This window comes from Cygnus atratus, chromosome 2 (genome assembly GCF_013377495.2).
Source record: "Cygnus atratus isolate AKBS03 ecotype Queensland, Australia chromosome 2, CAtr_DNAZoo_HiC_assembly, whole genome shotgun sequence".
NCBI lineage: Eukaryota > Metazoa > Chordata > Aves > Anseriformes > Anatidae > Cygnus > Cygnus atratus.
Genome location: NC_066363.1, coordinates 89,457,158 through 89,474,497, shown reverse-complemented (window position 1 = coordinate 89,474,497; position 17,340 = coordinate 89,457,158).

Genomic DNA, 17,340 nt, shown 5'->3' with positions numbered 1-17,340 from the left:
AAAAAGTTTTCTATATGTGTACACTGGTAGAGATTTGGAGGATTTGTTTCCCTTGTTTCTTTCCTAGAATGGATTAAAAAGTAATATTTTACTGTTCCCAAATCATATGATACCATGGAATATCAAAATATACTGCAAATAATGAATTATTATCCAAAAGATGAGTTCTGATTGCCAATAACAATGCATAACTATGTAAGATCAAGGAGAGTTTACAGAAACATGGAACCATACTTGCCAAGAAGTCCTGATACAATAAGGATTGTTTTCTTCACTGGCTCACAGTTGCTTTCCAGTGCCACATTAAGGTCTCAGTGCAAATCCTTACCCAGATCTTCTTAAGCAATCTTTCTTTTAAATGAAAAAAAACAAGCAAACAAACCCCATAGGACAGCTCCCCTACTTGGTCCCATGCCTGCACATGTTACACAGTTATGCATCTTTATGCATGCCAGACGGGAGTCTTTAGAAGCACAAGAACCCACATTTGCTTTTCCTAGACAAGCAGGATCCCGGAGTCTTCCTGGACTTAGCTTAACCTGGAGCACAGCTCTTGGACTGCTTGTACATAGTCATTTTATTCTCAACGCCTGCTGTCAAAGGGACAGTACATCCAAAATTTTGCTGATTTCACCACATCCTCTGGCAATAGGCAGCTTGAACAATAAACATATAGATTGTTGTGCTTACATAAAGACAAAGGTTTGAAAACTGAAATTTACAAATAAACCAAATGCAGTGCTTTCTTTTGTATAGTTTCTCAGTTGTTCTGACATATTTCACTGGGAGTAAAATTCTTGGGGTTAGCAGTGGGAGGTCTGGCAGTCCAGGTCTGTCACATATATTCTGCTCTCTGAGAACTGCATAACTTTCTCCCTTTTCCTGCCCAGATATACTATACTCAGCTTCTGCTTTGATTCACTGCAAATGGAGTATTGAAGGCCAGGAGAGAGGTGAGGTGAAAGGGTAGCAGTCAGAAAGAAATATGTTGTCCTTCCTATTTTCAGTTTTTCAGTCTTTGCTCTCCTGATACACTTGTCTTGCTGGATAACTTTGTGTTTTAACTTACAATTATATTTTCTTTGCATGGGTGGTCTTGAATACTTTCTTGTACTTTTATTACCTTTTTTTTTTTTTTTTTTTTTTTTTTTAGAGTTTACTATATCGAAGTATTACATGCTGAGAGCATCTTTTCTGCATAACATCCGTGCTGCTGATGGTCTCCCATGCCATACTAGTTTTCTAAAGTGATCACACAAAGGCATTTTAATGCACCACTTTAGAGCATATGGAGGATATTGGCATGGATATATCCATGTGAGTGAAAGCCACGTGTCTTTATCCAATACTTACTCTTTGAATCCAAATGCCTCAAGTGGTCCAAATTAATGTTTTTCCTTTGTTACTTGCTTTAATTTTCCAGAAGGAGAATATAATCAAAACACAAGATAGGATGATATTTGCAAAAATTAGGAAGAGAATGTGTGTGATAATAACTTTAAAAATGTAAAGATAGAAGGAATGGAATTCCTTGTGCGTGAGATGCAGTCAGTTCCCAGATGACCATATTTAATTAAGTTATGACATAGCTAATCTTTACTTATAACACCCTGTCTCTCTTCCTGCATTTCTGAGAGAATGTTAAGTAAATTCATACAAGGTCAGACACATGCACACACTGAGGATAATTAAATCTTCTGGTCAATTTGAGCATCCAGAAGTTTCTTCTGCTCTTTTGTCTAACAGAGGTGTTTCCTGGATTGTTTATGTTACTTTTGGTGTCATATACAGGCGGTAGATGGGAAACTTCAATTAAACTGTGGATGTTAATCTAGTAGGTTAATCATTTCAAGGAATTAACCAAAAATTGCAAACAAGGTGAGCTGTGGGTAGAGGTTTCCTATAACAGCTATATGGGTGAAGAAGTCACCATTACATGAACCATTAGTAATGGAACACACACTGTGAGATGCTAATTATAACTTCTAAAAAGCCTGGGTTCATTTATTTATTTAATTAATTTATTTAAGTAATAGCTTTAACAACTTAGGAAGTCTTTTTTTTTTTTTTTTTCCACAAAAAAGCTAACCACGAACATGTAGACCCTAGTAAAAATATGGAAGCTGAATGACTAAACTGAGGCTTCTAACTCTCACAAATATGCTTAACTTGTTTTCATTTATTATCGTCATTTTTTAAATGTTTAACTTATATAACTACAATATGAACGAGATATAAGTAGAATCAAGAGAAAAAAACAATCTGTCCCAAAACCAAACATAAGCTACAAGAACACCTTTATTGTCAGTAATAGGTTTAGAGTATATATGCTCTTTACAAAGCTGTTACATATTTACAAACATTTGAAAATTTGATGATTCTGCAGCAAGCTGTATATATTTTTACTTTTTTTTTTTAAACATATGCTACGTATCTCTATGTAACGCAAATTTAAAAATAAATCTTTTTGTGGTTGTATATGTAGACACACAGACACAGACACAGATTTCTAGGTTGGAAGAGACCTCAAGATCATCGAGTCCAACCTCCGACCTAACACTAAGTACTCCACTAAACCATATCACTAAGCTGTACATCTAAACGTCTTTTAAAGACCTCCAGGGATGGCGACTCCACCACCTCCCTGGGCAGCCCGTTCCAATGCTTAATAACCCTTTCGGTAAAGAAGTACTTCCTAACATCCAACCTAAAACTCCCCTGTCGCAACTTTCGCCCATTCCCCCTCGTCCTGTCACCAGGCACGTGGGAGAACAGACCAACCCCCACCTCACTACAGCTTCCTTTAAGGTAACTGTAGAGAGCGATAAGGTCGCCCCTGAGCCTCCTCTTTTCCAGGCTGAACAAGCCCAGCTCCCTCAGCCGCTCCTCGTAAGACTTGTTCTCCAGACCCCTCACCAGCTTGGTCGCCCTTCTCTGGACTCGCTCGAGCACGTCCATGTCCTTCCTGTAGCGAGGGGCCCAAAACTGAACACAGTACTCGAGGTGCGGCCTCACCAGAGCCGAGTACAGGGGGACAATCACCTCCCTAGACCTGCTGGCCACACTGCTTCTTATACAGGCCAGGATGCTGTTGGCCTTCTTGGCCACCTGAGCACACTGCTGGCTCATATTCAGCCGACTATCAACCAATACTCCCAGGTCCTTCTCGGCCAGGCAGCTTTCCAGCCACTCATCTCCCAGCCTGTAGCTCTGCTTGGGGTTGTTGCGCCCCAGGTGCAGGACCCGGCACTTGGCCTTGTTGAACTTCATACAGTTGACCTCAGCCCATCGGTCCAGCCTATCCAGATCCTCCTGCAGAGCCTTCCTGCCCTCGAGCAGATCGACACACGCACTTAGCTTGGTGTCATCTGCAAACTTACTGAGGGTGCACTGGACGCCCTCATCCAGATCATCGATAAAGATATTAAAGAGGACCGGCCCCAGTACCGAGCCCTGGGGGACACCACTTGTGACCAGCCTCCAACCAGATTTGACTCCATTCACCACAACTCTCTGGGCCCGGCCATCCAGCCAGTTTCTAACCCAGCGAAGCGTACGCCAGTCCAAGCCCCGAGCAGCCAGTTTCTTGAGGAGAATGTTGTGGGGAACGGTGTCAAAAGCCTTACTGAGGTCAAGGTAAACCACATCCACAGCCCTTCCCTCATCCACCAAGCGCGTCACTTTGTCATAGAAGGAGATCAGGTTCGTCAAGCAGGACCTGCCTTTCATAAACCCATGCTGACTGGGCCTGATCGCCTGCTCGCCCTGCAAGTGCCGCGTGATGACCCTCAAGATAATCTGCTCCATGAGCTTTCCTGGCACTGAGGTCAAACTGACAGGCCTATAGTTACCCGGGTCTGCCCTCCGGCCCTTCTTATAGATGGGCGTCACATTGGCTAGCCGCCAGTCAACTGGGACCTCCCCCGATAGCCAGGACTGCCGATAAATGATGGAAAGCGGCTCGGCCAGCTCCTCCGCCAGTTCTTTCAGTACCCTCGGGTGCATCCCATCCGGCCCCATCGACTTGCGCACATCCAAGCTCCTTAGCAGGTCCCCAACCATTTCCTCATGAATAGCAAAGGCCACATCCTGCTCCCCATCCCCTTCCGCCAGCTCAGGGCACTGGGTATCCAGAGAACAACCGGTATTGCCGCTAAAGACTGAGGCAAAGGCGGCATTAAGCACCTCAGCCTTTTCTTCATCCTTAGTAACTAGGTTTCCCCTCGCATCCAGTAAAGGATGGAGATTCTCCTTAGTCCTCCGTTTCGCATTGATATATTTGTAAAAGGATTTTTTGTTGTCTTTAACGGCAGTAGCCAGGTTGAGCTCCAGATGAGCTTTGGCCTTTCTAATTTTCTCCCTGCACAGCCTCGCTACATCCTTGTAGTCCTCCTCAGCGGCCCGCCCTTTTTTCCAAAGATTATAAACCCTCTTTTTTCTGCTAAGCACAAGCCGCAACTCTCTGTTGAGCCAGGCCGGTCTTCTTCCACGCCGGCTCGTCTTTGGGCACGTGGGGACAGACCGCTCCTGTGCCGTTAAGATTTCCTTCTTGAGGAGCGCCCAGCCTTCCTGGACTCCTCTGCCCTTCAGAACCGCCTCCCAAGGGACTCGGCCAACCAGCGTCCTGAGCAGCTCAAAGTCAGCCCTCCGGAAGTCCAATACAGCAGTTTTACTGGTCCCCTTCCTGGCCTCGCCAAGAATAGAGAACTTTACCATTTCATGGTCACTCTGTCCAAGACAGTTTCCGACCACCACATCTCCCACCAGTCCTTCTCTGTTTGTGAAGAGAAGGTCTAGCGGGGCACCACCCCTGGTGGGTTCACTGACCAGCTGCGTCAGGAAGCTATCTCCCACGCTCTCCAGAAACCTCCTAGACTGCTTTCTCCGTGCCGTGTTGTGTTTCCAGGATATATCCGGGAAGTTGAAGTCCCCCACGAGGACAAGCGCCGACGATTTTGCAACTTCTGTCAGTTGCCTATAAAACTCCTCATCCGTCTCCTCATCCTGGTTCGGCGGTCTATAACAGACCCCGACCAGGACGCTAGCCTTGCCGGCCTTCCCGCGGATCCTAACCCACAGGGATTCAACCTTATCATTCCCAGCCTGGAGTTCCACAACATCAAAAGATTCTCTAATGTAGAGAGCCACGCCACCACCCCCTCTGTGCTGCCTGTCCCTCCTGAAGAGCCGATAGCCAGGCATTGCAGCACTCCAGTCGTGGGAGCGGTCCCACCACGTCTCCGTGATGGCAACCAAGTCGTAGCCTGCCTGCTGCACGATGGCTTCCAGCTCCTCCTGTTTGTTACCCATGCTGCGTGCATTAGTGTAGATGCACTTCAGCTGGGCCATCACCTTCTTCCCCAGCCTAGCCATTGTTTCCCCCGGCACGGCTCCAACAAGCCTTGTTTGAGCCCCGTCCCCCTTCTCGCCTAGTTTAAAGCTCTCTCTATGAGCCCCGCCAGCTCCTGGCCTAGGATCCGTTTTCCCCTTGGAGATAGGGACCCATGTGAGGCCATCAGGCCGGGTGCCGAGTAAAGCTCCCCATGGTGAAAAAACCCAAAATTTCTGTGCCGGCACCAGTCTCTGAGCCACCTATTAACCACGTGAGCTTTCCATGTCCTCTCCGTGCCTCTCCCTCCCCCCGTAGGGATAGACGAAAACACCACCTGCACTCCCGCTCCCTCCACCAATCGTCCCAGCCCCCTATAGTCCTGTTTGATAGCCTTGAGGCTTCTCTTTTCAAGATCATCACTGCCAGCCTGGACTATCAAAAGCGGGTAATAGTCAGAGGGGCGAACCAGGTTTGGAAGCTTCCTGGTAACGTCTCTGACCCTGGCCCCAGGGAGGCAGCAGACTTCCCTATGCGTGGGGTCAGGCCGACAAATAGGGCCCTCCGTTCCCCTGAGTAGGGAGTCGCCCACAACAATCACCCTTCTTTCTTTCTTGGTGGAGGCAGTCCTGAGGCGTGGAGTCAACTTCCTCACCTCAGGCATCCTCCTGGGCAGGCTTCCTACCTCGTCCTCACCCACCGGTCTCTCAAGCTCCAGGGCCTCAAACCTATTGTTCAAGGGCACCTGGGAAGGCAGCGCCGGAAGGGGAGGGCATCTCCTGCGAGGTCGAGAGGGGACCCGTCTCCATTCCTCCTCAACTCGCAGGTCCCCTCCCTCTGCCCGATGGCAACAGGGCAGGGGGTCCACCCCCCTTTGGGGCGTCTCACCCCGGTCCCTCTCCCTCCGGTCCTGCAGGGAGTCACTCCACCAGTCTATCTCCCGCTCGCACTCCCTGATATCCCTCAACCTCTGGACCTCCTCCTTGAGTTCCGCCACCATGCGGACCAGGTCGTCCACCTGCTCGCACCTCACGCAAGCAGTCCCTCTGCCTCCCGCCGATGGCAGCAAGAGGCTCAGACACTCCCCGCACCCGGAGACCTGAACCGCCGCATGTTTGGACGGGCAGTCGGTCTGGGTGTGTACTGACTTCCTAGAGAAAGCACCGTGCCTGGTGGAGACCATTGCAGCCCAGCTGACGGAGAGTGCCGTTAGAGGAGGTGTCCCTATGGGCGGGTGTGAGCGCTCCGCCCTTCCTGCCCGCCCTAACTGCCTCGCTAACTGCCGCGTCACTCCCTGTTTGCCGGCCCTGGTCGCCGCGCTCCTGGTCGCTCGCGCTCCCTAAGGGCTGCCTTTGAACGGCCGGGGGGAGGAGCTGTCGCTGACGCTGCTGGCTCCGCCTACGCCTCGTCAGCCTCCCTCACGAGGGCTGCCGGTGCCTGGCGGCTCCCTCACGTAGGCTTGATGCCCGAAAAATAGCCCTGCCTGTCCCGATCCCGCGCTCCGCTGCAGCACGCGTCTGCCCCGGAGCCGGTCGCCTCGGCAAGTGGTATGTAGCTATATATACAGATGAACAGAACCATACAAACTGACATTTAAACATTTTGGCTAATTAAATATGTATTTTTAATTTTGCTTGATAAATACATTGGATTAATAGTTATATTTTAGGTTTGAATTGACTTAAATATATTCTGTTCAGCTGTAGTTTATTACTTCATAAGAAGTCTGTGCCTCCAGCTCTCAGATGTCTTGAAAACTTCATTTTGTGAGGGGTTGTCATTCACAATCATATTGTATTTTCTGGTATGAGGTTCAGCATTACTGCTTGGTGATGTGTAAACAAAGCTTCAAGTTTTATCATCCATTAATGAGGTTGAAATGAGTTAATATAAAGCAAAGGGAGAGAGCCAGAACACGACAATATTAATTCTTTCCTTATTGCTTCTGGGGCTGGAACAAGTGAAACTGTCTATTATCATCAATTTGTTTTGATTCCCTTATTTTCCCCAGTGACAATTATTTTTTAATCTTTTCTTTTTTTTTTTTTTTGACATTGAAAATGTCTATAATTAGTATAAAAATAAATTAGGAGGTGGTCAGGTTTAGGAGTTCATAAGCATAATGGCTTTTTATTTGTTTGCTTCCAGAGAAAATGCAAAGTCAGAACAATAGAAGGTAGGTCAAGAATGCTGCATTAGTATGTTGGTAGTTAACATTGCTGATTTTAAAACAAACACTAATTTCTACAGCTTTAATGGTAAATATTTGTTATCATTTAATATTCATATCAGTTTATAAGAATGCTTGAAATAAATTGAGCCTGTTAATGATAAGACATAAGTAAGTCTTTGGCTGCTTTTGTAAGGATTTTGTCAAAAGAATAAGAGTTCTGAGTTTTTTATTTTCTTATCTTTGGTAAAAAGCTCAAACTATGCCCAACTCTTTTACCTCTGCAAGTTCAACCATGGCCTCAAGTCCCCCTGAGAGAAGCCTTCACTAGCACATTGTGACAGGCTGGTCTGTCCAAAAAAAACCAAACCAAACCAAACCAAAAAAAACAGCCTGCTGGGAGGATTATTTTATTATTTTTTTATGCTGCTTTTGTGAAATGGTTGCAACATACTGTCCAAATCCGTTAGTAAAGCAGCACATATTCCATAAAACAAAGTCTTAATTAACATCTGACATAAAGACTTTTGTCAGACAATGCAGGTTTCAGTTCCATTGTAATCCTGTTTGCAAATAACTGGGCTGTGAGTATTTTCACTGCATCCATTTTAAGTTAAGTGAAATTGCTGCAGTTCTATATAAGAGTCTAGGTTTGCACTTTGTAAAGCTAGGTTTGGTTTTGGAAAAACAGAACAAGAGATGAATAGGATCTTGTCTTTATTTAATTCAAAGCACAGAGCTTCAGACAGGAATAAGTGGAGGAAAGAAAATCAAATATAACCGTTCAGCTTTTGACTTAGTCTGAGTTATAGCTTTTTTAAAACTGAATTTTAATAATTTGCTGTGTGAACATTAAAAGTAATATTATTCTGTGAGAATTATTTGAGAGAAAAAGATACTTTAGAAAAGTTGTTTTTTTTTGTTTGTTTGTTTTGTTTTGTTTTTATCTCCTTGCATCTCTCCTTCCTCTGGTAATACTGTAAACTTTAAGCCTATTAGCTGGCATCTATACTTTACAAATTAATATTTTTGCTCATTCTTATTCTTACTGTGGTCAGATCCAGTGTCAGTCTTTGGAGTTCTCAGCATGAAACCTGATGTGATCCACATCTATCTTGTTAACTCTGTTCTTGATGATATCACAGAAGCATAATTATAATTCTTGATTTTGTCAATAAATTATTGTTGCATGCTATACCCCTCCATGCAGCAGCTCTCTTGGGCACCTTTGTAAAGAAAGGGAGAGCAACAGGGGAGAATTCAAAAATGTTTGAGGTCAATGCCTTGTCTGATATGAGAATAATACACTTAGGACGGAGCAGCTAGTTTTACGTGAATGCAGGAGAATAAAAGATCTATTTATACTAGTGATATCTTTCTGACAGGAACATATGTCCTACCTAGTTTATGTAAATGCACCACCATCAAAACGTGTTTGTGTGAGATGGTAGTAGTCAGAAAGTCAGGCTTTGGAGGAAGATGTGAAGAGCTGCCTGATAGGCTGAGAGGTTTTAGAGATAGAGAAGGTGACAGATATGACAAAAATATATTCAGTTGAAAGCAAACCAGTTCTGCCTCATATGCAGATCCAAGCAGTAACTGCTTGGTATTACCGCTATATCTCACTTTTGTGAAAGATTGAAGAAGGTGACAGACTTCAGTAAAGCATAAAAGTTTTTGCTCTTGGGATGTTGGGAAATATGTTCAGTGACCTTCAAGTGAAGGAGACACTACATCCTGGAAAGCAGGGAATGTGAACAAGGCATTGAAGTGAAATTCTAGGGAAGGAAGGTTTTGTAATCTCTGCTGCTTTCTGCATCCATAATGTAGGATTTACTTTCCTGAGGACCTTCAATGTAGCTGTTGCTGGTATAGAGCTGGGATGATGGGGGACTGGGGAGGGCAGTTCACAGTCAGATACTTGAGGGTGAGTGAAAAGAAGAAGATAATAACAACAAGGAAAGAGAAAAGAAAAGAAAAGAAAAGAAAAGAAAAGAAAAGAAAAGAAAAGAAAAAAGACAACCCCGAAACATCTAAGCAGGAGAAATTTCTGTGATTGCTTCTTTCTCTTCACTTTCATGATTAACACAACAGCTACCCAGAGCAAGATCTACAGGGCAGATCTTGCAGAGATTTTCTTATTATTGTCCACACATTAAAAACAAAACCAAGCAGATCATGGTACCGCTTTAAATTTGTTGTTGTTGTTGTGTTTTTTTTCTTTTAATGTAGTATACTCACAATGCTTTGTTTCAGTGATTGTACCTACAATGACAAGTAACAAAAGAGCTGTGATACAAATGGTATTTTAAAACTTCATTATGTTATTTTGCCAAAAAAAAAAGATTCTGTATAGTCTAAAAAAACATTGCATCATGATTGTGAAATTATTTTTTTTATTTTTTTTAATATTTGATGTTATTATAAAAACGGTTTATTTTTCAGTATTGCTTTTGATAGCTATAATTTTAAGTGTCAGTTTCATTCAAAAATTTGTATTAAAATGACATTAAAAATGTTCTTTCAAAACAAGTGTGATAAACTGTATTAGGTTTTACTTCAATGAAGTATGTTATTCTTTGTTTTAAGCTGGAATAGACTACTAGTCCATGTCTTTACTTTAAAACTGTTGTCATATTTAAAAATGTAAGTACCATCTATCTTTAACTTACAATATTACAAGAAGGTAGTAAGATCTAGTAGAACCCTTCAGTTTTCCACAAAGACATTTAGGAAAGATTTCCTATCTGAAATAATAATAATAATAAAAAATAAGTCTGGATCAAACAGTTATACAGAAACAAAGAAGCTTCAGAATAAAGAACAACATTATTTTTTAATAATTATTTCTTAAGCGGTCTCTGAGCTGCTTTCAATGAGTTCTTCACCCAGTCTGTACTCATGTCTGGGATTGCCCTGACACAGGTGCAGCATATTACACTTAGACTTGTTGAACCTCATTAGGTTCATGTGGGTCCACTTTTCAAGCTTTTCCAGGTCCCTTTGGATGGCATCCTTTCCTTCTGGTGTATCAACTGCACCACTCAGCTTGATGTCATCTACAAACATGCTGAGGGTGCACACGATCCCACTGTCTATGTCACTGATAAAGATATTAAACCGTACCAGTCCCAAGGCGGGCCACTCCTCACCAGCTTCCACTTGGACATAGACCTGTTGATCACAACTCTCTGGCTGTGGCCATCCAGCCAATTCCTTATCAACCAACTAGTCTACCCTTCAAATCCGTACCTTTCTAAACTAGAGATATAGTTTCATCAGATGGTCTTGAACGTGCTCTTCCTTAATAGTGGGAGGGTCTTTTCTCCCCCAACACCTGCCACAAACACACAGGTTTGGGGACTCATGAGACATGGGAAGCCTCACTGCCAGTGAAAAATGAGAAAAAGAACTTGTTGAGTACCTCAGCCTTCTCCACATCTGTTGTTACCAGTTCTCCCTTCTTTAACAGAGGGGTTACACTCTCCTTGGCCTTTCTTTTTGACCAATGAATATAGAATTCCTTAGAATAGAAGATTCCTATAGAATATAGGAATAGAAGATTCCTATAGAATTCCTTCTTGTTTGCTGCTAAGGACAGTGTCCCAGGGGAACTCATCCCTGGAGAGGGATTCTTTATCAGGGAGTGTAGTGAGAGGATAAGGAGTAATGGCTTTAAAGTAAAAAAGGCTAGATTTAGATTAGATATTTGGAATAAATTCTTTACCCGTGTGGTGGTTTTACTTGGGTGGGCAGCTGAGTTCCACCATGGCTGCTCTCTCACTCCCCCTTCCTCTTTGAGGAGGGGGAGAAAATACAATGCAAAGGGCTCAAGGGTTGAGATAAGGACAGTGGGATCACTCAGCAATTATCGTGATGGGCAAAACAGACTCAGCATAGGGAGATAGTAAGATATATTGCCTATTACTAACAAGCTAGAGAAGTGAGAAACAAAGGAAAGAAACCAAAAATGCCTTCCCCCACCCACCCTCTTCCACCTCCTCCCTCCGAGTGGCACAGGGGAACGGGGGAATGGGGGTTGTGGTCAGTCTATAGTGCTTTGTCTCCGCCGCTCCTTCATGGTCACTCTCTGCCCCTGCTCCACATGGGGTCCCTCCCATGGGATGCAGTCCTTGCCGAACTGATCCGGCATGGGCTTCCCACAGGCAGCAGCTCTTCAAGGACTGCTCCAGATATAGGTCCTTACCACGGGGTCCATCCCCCAGGAGCAAACTGCTCCAACCTGGGTCCCCCATGGGCAGCAGTTCCTGCCAGGTCACCTGCTCCTGCATGGTCTCCTCTCCATTGGCTACAGGTCTGTCCCGGAATCTGCTCCAGTGGGGGTCCTCCACAGGCCGCAGCCTCCGTCAGTGCAGGTCCACCTGCTCCACCGTGGTCTCCTCCACGGGCTGCAGTGTGGAAACCTGCTCCACTGTGGTACTCCATGGGCTGCAGGGGAACAGCCTGCTTCACCATGGTCCTCACCACGGGCCACAGGGGACTACTGCTCTGGCACCTGGAGCACCTCTCCCCCTCCTTCTTCACTGACCTTGGTGCCTGCAAGGCTGTTTCTCACTCCTCTCATTCTCCCTCTCCCAGCTGATGTGTGGCAGTGTTTTTTTTTTTTTTTCTCCTGTCTTAAATATGCTCTCATAGGCGCAAACAACATTGCTTATTGGCTTGGCTCTGGTCAGCAGTGGGGCCTTTACCTAACATGGGGAAGCTTCTAGATTCTTCTCACAGAAGCTACCCCTATGGCCCCCTGCTACCACCTTGCCATGTAAACCCACTAGAACCCTGAGGGTGATAAGGCACTGGAACAGGATGCCCAGAGAAGTTGTGAATGCCAAATTCCTTGAGGTGTTCAAGAGATCACAAACTCAACCAGGGCATGACTACTGAAACCCAGACTGCTTCTGATCTTAACCTCTTTAATGGATTCATCTACATTGGTGAGCACTAGGTCCAGTAACGCTTTTCTTCTGATTGGTTCGTCTAATATCTGTACCAGAAAGTTAAACCTCGATGCACTCTAGGAGTCACCTGGATTGCTTATTGACTGCTTTGTAGCTTTCCCAGCAGACATCCATGTGGCTGAAAACCTCCATCAGGATGAGAGCCTGAAAGCATGATGCTTGTAACTGAAGCAGGAAGGCCTTGTCAACAGAGTCTCCTTGATCAGACAGTTTGTAGTAGACACCTACCACAAGGTTGCCTTTATTGGTCCAGTCCTTAATTTCTACCCACAATCTATCAATCTGTTCATGTTTTTTTGTTGGTGTTGTTGTTTTTTTTTTTTTTTTTTCTCTGAGGCAGTTCTTCACAACATATACATTTCTTAACATAGAGGGCAACATCCCTGCCCTTTCTTCTCTACATATCTCTTCTGAAAAGCTTGTAGCCTTCAATTTCAGTGGTGTGATTCATCCCACCATGTTTCCACGAGAACAGTTAGGTCATAGTTTTCTAACTGCACCATGGTTTCCAACTCCTTCTCCTTTTTACCATGATGCATGCATTACAGGCACTTCATCTGGGCTGTCAGCTGGATCACCTTTTGGATGAGCCCTTCCTAATTCCTTTCGGACAAGTCACGCACTCCCTTGTTCTTTTCTGTCTCTCAGAGGTACATTCTCTTCCCCTTCTTAATCTAGTTTAAAGCCTTGTTGAGAAGTCCAGCCACATTAGTGCCCAGAACATTCTTGCCCCACCTGGCCAGGTGAGCCCAACCAGTGTCAACATGCCTGGTCTCTCAAAGATGCATCTGAGATGGCTGAAAGCTTGGCGTTAGCCAGCAGTGCATGCTTGCAGCCCAGAAAGCCAGCTGCATCCTGGGCTGCATCAACAGAGGAGTGGCCAGCAGATAAGGGAGGTGATTGTCCCTCTCTATTCAGCCTTTGTGAGGCTCCACTTGGAGTACTGCTTCCAGGTCTGGAGCCCCCAACACAAGAAGGATGTGGGGCTGTTACATTGGGTCCAGAGGAGGGCCACAAAGATGATCAAGCAACTCGAGCACCTCTCCTTTGAAGATAGGCTGAGAGAGCTAGGGATGGTCAACTTACAGAAGAGAAGGCTCCGGGGTGACCTCATTGCAACTTTTCAGTACTTGAAGGGGGCTTATAAAAAAGGTAGAGAGCAACTCTGCTCAGTCAGATATTGACAGGACGAGGGGGAATGGTTTTAAACTAAAAGAGGGGAGATTAAATAAGAGGTTAGAAGGAAATTTTTCACTCAGAGGATTTTGAGGCATTGGAACAGGTTGCCCAGAGAGGTTGTGGATGCCCCATTCCTGGAGTTGTTCAAAACTAGGTTAGATGGGGCCCCGAGCAACCTGATCTAGTGGGTGGCATCCCTGCCTGTGGCCGCGGGGTTGGAACTAGATGATCTTTGAGGTCCTTTCAAGCCAGGCCATTCTAGAGTCCATGATTCTATGATTCTATGATTCTATGGTTCTATGATTCTATGATTCTATGTATTGGTTATAATTTTCAGTACATATTACATCGCCCAATTTTATCTATGGACAAATATAAGGGGGTAAAGAGGGGCACTAACAGCTGTAGACAGGTTCTTTGTTATGCTATTGAAGCCTACTAACTGGGTGACATTCCAGTGATATCTCCTTGCATGTCATTCCTGAGGGGAGAGGAGACTGCCAAAAGGCCCTCAAGAGACTGACAGTACTGATTTTAAAATATAGCATACTCTCTAATTTTCAGAAGATCCCTTAAGTAGCTAACTTGAATCTTGTCTAAGTAACATACTTCTGGGAGGAATGTATGTGAAATAATGGAGAGACTCGGGGAGACCTATTGCTTGCTGGGAAAGCCTGAAAAACAATATTACATTGCAAGAGAAATGTTCAGGATCCTGACGGATATCTGCTTCATGCCGTATTTGTTTTCTATGTAAAACAGTCTTTTTTCTAACATAGGCTGTGACATATAATTCAGCGGGTTTATGTCAGTCACTTAAAGTTGCAATACTTACATCTTTGTTTTCCAAAGAAATATATCAATAACAATGAAAATGGACATAATTATATTTCAATTATTCATAGCCAATTTATTAATTACACCAAGTAATCTTTATCTTTTATACACTTGTAGCTTTCACTGTAGACTCTTAAGTTTAATCATCTTACATTGCTAAGAGCATACACAAGAACATTAACCACAACAGCATGTCTGAGTTTTAAATTCCCATCCATCTTGAGAGCTGTTTATACTCCCATTGTCTTGAACTAAATGGAGATATTACAATAAAATACAAAAAATAATAATAAATAATAATAACAATAAAATAACTCTCTTACAAGCTGCCTGTAATCTTTTTTTCTTAAGGCTCACTTTTTCCATGACACCTTCAAGAAAATAGTTAATATCCTGATTTCTACACTAGGAGAATCTACTGTGTTTAATGTTGGATGTTGGTTTAATGGCAGCTATGAAAGCTAAATACTTTTAATCTGATGTGATTGGAATTCATCATATATTTATGTTTACTATGAGAGAGAGAAAAATAGTCTCTGATGTAATGCAGTATTTCTTTTTCTTTCTCTGTCAGCACTGTACCAACACATAGACACTTCCAGACATCCATAGAATATATATATATATATATAAAATATCTAATATATGTGTGTATATATATATATATAATATCTTATATATATACGTATATTTTATCCACTGCAATCTGACTACTTGAACAGTAAGCTTATGGGCCTAGAGTGAACAAAGAGAAGATTTAAATGCAAAACCAGTAGATTTTGTATGAACATAATCAGTTTGATACATAAGTGACTACATAGACTTACCTGTGTCTGTTTTTTAATGCATGAAATAAGCAGCATAGTTTAGCATTTTTCAAGGTAAATCCTTGCTGATTGAATTGTCAACCAGTTCTCTGTGTAGTACATCGGTGTTATTTAGAGCCATTAACTCTGTTTTGGAATGACAACACAAAAAATATAGGGCTGTAGAAAACACCTTCTAGGAATACAATTCATTGCAAATATCAGTACAGCAGAGTCCTGAGGTACCTTGAAATCATGTAGCAAAGCTCTGTTCAGTGTGTAGATTTAAGTTAAACGTGACTGATGCACACTCAGATTTATGAATTCTTTAAAGCTCCAGTAAGCTGGAACTCATTTACAATTGAATTAAAGTATAACTTCAAAGTCGTTCTCTAAAAGGGAAGAAAAATATATGAAGAAAAAGGAGCTTTTCTGCTGAAAAGACTCAGGCAATTTATTAAAACTCTTCTGGAAATAGCATAACGTCTTACAAATAAATGGTGGTTATTATCAGAAATAAGATCAACAGTGACAGGATAGCCACATTACTTTCCAATAACAAATTAATTGATTTTTTTTTTAAGTTGTTCAGAGCATAATATTATACCACCACTAGATAGTTTAATAGGAAAGAAACAGAAATTGCTTAATTAGCAGACTGTTGTTCCTCCTGTACATTTCCTTTTGTTCTTTTTAGCTTCTTGAGTGGAAAGGCCACCTGCTACTCTAATGGAAAGTAAAACATTTCAAATTTTTACTTGAAATGACCTGACAGGGAATTATTCTGGAAAAGGAAATGGAACCTGTTTACCTAGTAGTCAAATGTTACAAATTATTCTTCCTTTGTGCTTACCTATATAGTTTAAGATGTGCTCCAGAAGAAGAAAAAAAAAAATAGGAGGGAGAAGAAGTGATAAGTAGTAGAGTTGCTATGTATGCTCTTAGTGGTTAGAGCATTGGAAGAGGAACACTAAATTACAGGGTTCTGCCACTGACTTTCAGTCTACTGTTATAGAAGGCATTTAATCAGTGCTTTCTTAGCTTATCCATTTTCCAAAACCAGTAGCGTTATATAATTAAATGAAAGCACCTTCTACAGTGACTGTTGTTTATTTTTGTATTGTTCAATGTGTTGAACTTACCAGTACTCTGTCAGTGCTTTGAAGAAAAGTTTTAGAGTTCTGTATCACTGCAACCACTTCACAGTAGGATCCATCATATTTTATCCACCTAATAAATTAGATGTCTAATCTACTTAATTGTTTAGGCTAGCTCAATGGTAAACAGAGTATCTCTGGTATTTCCACACCACCAATATTAGACATGTATGTAGACTAGGATAAATTCCTATATGGAGATGCCTCTCTCTTCCATTGCCTACAGATAGAGCCTAGACAAATAGACAAATAGATTAAACTAAAGCCACAGTCTTTAGACATCATGTGAGAAGAATACCATGCCTAGTTCAGGGAAAATAGCTCTGTTGTCTTGGATGCTTTTTGTGAATCTATTTATCTATTTATCTATTCATTTTGCAATTGCAGGACATGCTGATCACTGCAAAAGAGGCTTTCCGTATCTCCAGAGGTGAAGGTATGTGTCTGTTCTGACTAGAGAAAATCTCTTTCCCTGTTTTACTCACAAGGTGAACATCGGTTGTTGGTTAGGAGGAAACTCTGCTTCTCCTTTAAATTTGATTTGATAAGAATTCTATTTTGGATGTATTTTATAATTCTAAAGGGATATGACATACAACTTCAAAGTCAAAGCAAATTCAAGTGACTTTATTACCAAAAATTCAGTTCAAAATAACTCCGCTGTAAAATGGACTACATTTGTTCATTATTTACTGAATAAAGTCCTTTGCAATCAGATGACTGTAGAGCCTAAAAATTTAATTTGTTTTGCCCTGTTATTCCTATTAAAAGGAGGGCCAGCAGAGCTATCTTTTTGGCTCTGGGAACTTCCTTAGATGTAAGGAAGAGCATGCTAGAGTCTAAGCATCACTGAAAATGTTATTTATGACTCAGAAGAGTATTGGTT